The sequence below is a fragment of the Arachis hypogaea genome, chromosome 14 (genome assembly GCF_003086295.3).
Source record: "Arachis hypogaea cultivar Tifrunner chromosome 14, arahy.Tifrunner.gnm2.J5K5, whole genome shotgun sequence".
Taxonomy (NCBI): domain Eukaryota; kingdom Viridiplantae; phylum Streptophyta; class Magnoliopsida; order Fabales; family Fabaceae; genus Arachis; species Arachis hypogaea.
In genome coordinates, this window is record NC_092049.1 from 77,183,105 (window position 1) to 77,187,135 (window position 4,031).

Consider the following 4,031-nt stretch of genomic DNA (forward strand, 5'->3'; position numbering starts at 1 on the left):
CTATTCAATTCAACTTATTCTGCTTCTAAAATATTCATTCGCACGTCAATATGATGGATGTGATGATCGTGACAGTCATCATCATTCTCAACTTATGAACGCATGCCTAACAACCACTTCCGTTCTACCTTAGATTGAATGGATATCTCTTGGATATCTAATACAGGGGACCGAGTCCGAGATATTAGTGTATTCGTGGTATAAGTTAGAACCCATGGATGGCCATTCCAGAGATCCGGAAAGTCTAAACCTTGTCTGTGGTATTCTGAGTAGGATCTGGGAAGGGATGGCTGTGACGAGCTTCAAACTCGCGAGTGCTGGGTGTAGTGACAGACGCAAAAGGATAGTAAATCCTATTCCAGTATGATCGAGAACCGACAGATGATTAGCCATACAGTGACAGCGGATTGGACCATTTTCACAGGAGGATGGGATGTAGCCATTGACAACGGTGATGCCCTACATAAAGCTTGCTATGGAAAGGAGTAGGATTGATTGGATGAAGACAGCAGGAAAGCAGAGATCAGAGGAACGAAAGCATCTCCATACGCTTATCTGAAATTCTCACCAATGAATTACATAAGTACCACTATCCTATTTTATATTCTATTTATTTTCATCCACTATAATTTCTTAATACAATTGAATCCGCCTGACTAAGATTTACAAGGTGACCATAGCTTGCTTTAAGTTGACAATCTCCGTGGGATCGACCCTTACTCACGTAAGGTTTATTACTTGGACGACCCAGTGCACTTGCTGGTTAGTTGTACGAAGTTGTGACACAGATATAAGATCATGAACGTGCGTATTGAGTTTTAGTGCCGTTACCAAGGAATGGAACGATCACGATTTCGCACACCAAGTTTTTGGCGCCGTTGCCCGGGATTGTTCGAGTTTGGACAACTGACGGTTCATCTTGTTGCTCAGATTAGGTAATTTTCTTTTTCGTTTTATTTTCAAAAAAAAAAATTTCTTTTCCTTTTGTTTTCGAAAATTATTCTAAATTTTTAAGAATGAATTCTAAAGTTTCAAAATGGTATGCTGAAGTTTGGCTGGCCATCAAGCTTTAGACTAACCTGGTATGATTCTTGGAATCTTGATTGAGGACTTTGAATTCATTGCTTCCTTTTCCCTATATGTTTTCAAAAAAATAAAAAGATACAAACATCTAAAAAAATTAATAAAATCATAAAAATAAAAAATATTTTATGTTGTTTCTTTGAGTCTTGAGTCAATTTTTAAGTTTGGTGTCAATTGCATTTTTTCTAAAAATTTATGCATTTTCGAAAATTCATGCATTCATAGTGTTCTTCATGATCTTCAAGTTGTTCTTGGTAAGTCTTCTTGTTTGATCTTGATGTTTTCTTATTTTGTGTCTTTTCTTGTTTTTCATATGCATTCTTGAATTATTAATATCTAAAGAATAAAAATTTTTAAGTTTGGTGTCTTGCATGTTTTTCTTTCATTAAAAAATTTTCAAAAATAAGTCTTGATGTTCATCTTGATCTTCAAAGTGTTCTTGGTGCTCATCCTGACATTCATAGTGTTCTTGCATGCATTGAGTGTTTTGATTCATAATTTTTATGTTATGAGTCTTTTTCATGTTTTTCTCTTTCTTCATTAAAAAATCAAAAATAAAAAAATATCTTTTCCTTATTTTACTCAAAATTTTCGAAAATATGATTTGATTTAGTCAAAAAGTTTTTAAATTTAATTGTTTCTTATGAATCAAATCAAATTTTCAATTTAAAAATCTTATCTTTTCAAAATCTTTTTCAAAAATCAAATCTTTTTCATTTTACCTTCATATTTTCGAAAACTTTTTAAATTTGATTTTCAAAATCTTTTTCTTATTTTATTTCTTAATTTTTGAAAATATTACTAACAATTAATGTGATTGATTCAAAAATTTAAAGTTTGTTACTTGCCTAATAAGAAAGGTTCAATCTTCAAATTTTAAAATCAAATCTTTTTGTTTCTTGTTAGTCAAGTAATCAACTTTAATTTTCAAAATCAAATCTTTTTAATTTTTTTTTCAAACCTTTTTCAAATTAAAATTTCAATCATATCTTTTTCAAATTCAATTTCAAAATCTTTTCTAACTTCTTATCTTTAAAAAAAAAATTGATTTTCAATTCTTATCTTTTTGTTTCAATCATATCTTTTTAAATTTCAATCATATCTTTTTCAAAAACAAATTTCAAAACTTTTTCAATCAATCTTATCTTTTTGTTTCAATCATATCTTTTTCAAAACTACCTAACTAATCCTCTCTATTATTTACGAAAATTCCCTCTCTCCTTTTTCAAAATTTCTTTTTAATTAACTAATTGTTTTAATTTTAATTTAATTTCAACTTTAATTTTCGAAATCTAACTTTCTATTTTAATTTTTATTTTAATTAAATTTTGAAATTCTCTCTCTCATCTCCTTCTATTTATTTATTCATCTACTAACACTTCTCTTCCATCCAAAAATTCGAACACCACCTCCCTCTCTGTGTTCGAGTTTTCCCTCTTCTCTTCTTTACATTACATTCTTTTCTTCTTCTACTCACACGAAAGAATCTCTATACTGTGACATAGAGGATTCTATATTTTCTTTGTTATTCCCTTCTTTGTCATATGAGCAGGAGCAAGGACAAGAACATTCTTGTTGAAGCAGATCCTGAACCTGAAAGGACTCTGAAAAAGAAACTAAGAGAAGTTAAAATACAACAATTCAGAGACAACCTTACAGGAATTTTCGAACAAGAAGAGGATATGGCAGCCGAAAATAATAATAATGCAAGGAGGATGCTTGGTGACTTTACTGCACCTAATTCCAACTTACATGGAAGAAGCATCTCCATTCCTGCCATTGGAGCAAACCATTTTGAGCTGAAACCTCAATTAGTTTCTCTGATGCAGCAGAACTACAAGTTTCATGGACTTCCATCTGAAGATCCTTTTCAGTTCTTAACTGAGTTCTTGCAAATCTGTGATACTGTTAAGACAAATGGGGTTGACTCCGAGGTCTACAGGCTAATGCTTTTCCCGTTTGCTGTAAGAGACAGAGCTAGAGTATGGTTGGACTCTCAACCCAAAGATAGCCTGAACTCTTGGGATAAGCTGGTCACGGCTTTCTTAGCCAAGTTCTTTCCTCCTCAAAAGCTGAGTAAGCTTAGAGTGGATGTTCAAACCTTCAGACAGAAAGAAGGTGAATCCCTCTATGAAGCTTGGGAGAGATATAAGCAACTGACCAAAAAGTGTCCTTCTGACATGCTTTCAGAATGGACCATCCTGGATATATTCTATGATGGTCTGTCTGAATTCGCTAAGATGTCATTGGATACTTCTGCAGGTGGATCCATTCACCTAAAGAAAACGCCTGCAGAAGCTCAAGAACTCATTGACATGGTTGCTAATAACCAGTTCATGTACACTTCTGAGAGGAATCCTGTGAGTAATGGGACGCCTCAGAAGAAGGGAGTTCTTGAAATTGATACTCTGAATGCCATATTGGCTCAGAACAAAATATTGACTCAGCAAGTCAATATGATTTCACAGAGTCTGAATGGAATGCAAGCTGCATCCAACAGTACTCAAGAGGCATCTTCTGAAGAAAAAGCTTATGATCCTGAGAACCCTGCAATAGCAGAGGTGAATTACATGGGTGAACCCTATGGAAACACCTATAATCCCTCATGGAGAAATCACCCAAATCTCTCATGGAAGGATCAACAAAAGCCTCAACAAGGCTTTAATAATGGTGGAAGAAACAGGTTTAGCAATAGCAAGCCTTTTCCATCATCCACTCAACAAAAGACAGAAAGTTCTGAGCAGACCCCATCTAGCTTGGCAAACATAGTCTCTGATATATCTAAGGCCACTCTAAGTTTCATGAATGAAACAAGGTCCTCCATTAGAAATCTAGAAGCACAAGTGGGCCAGTTGAGTAAAAGGATCACTGAAACCCCTCCTAGTACTCTCCCAAGCAATACAGAAGAAAATCCAAAAGAAGAGTGCAAGGCCATTGAAATGACCATC

The 4,031-nt window shown here is 34.0% G+C and overlaps 1 non-coding gene across 1 annotated transcript; it reads right to left on the reverse strand.

Annotated features, from left to right (window-relative positions):
• Nucleotides 1–3,161: 3,161 nt before the first annotated feature.
• LOC112745665 (small nucleolar RNA R71) lies at nt 3,162–3,269 on the reverse strand. Its single transcript, XR_003173582.1, has one exon. It is a non-coding gene; the product is annotated as a small nucleolar RNA R71 (small nucleolar RNA).
• Nucleotides 3,270–4,031: the final 762 nt, after the last annotated feature.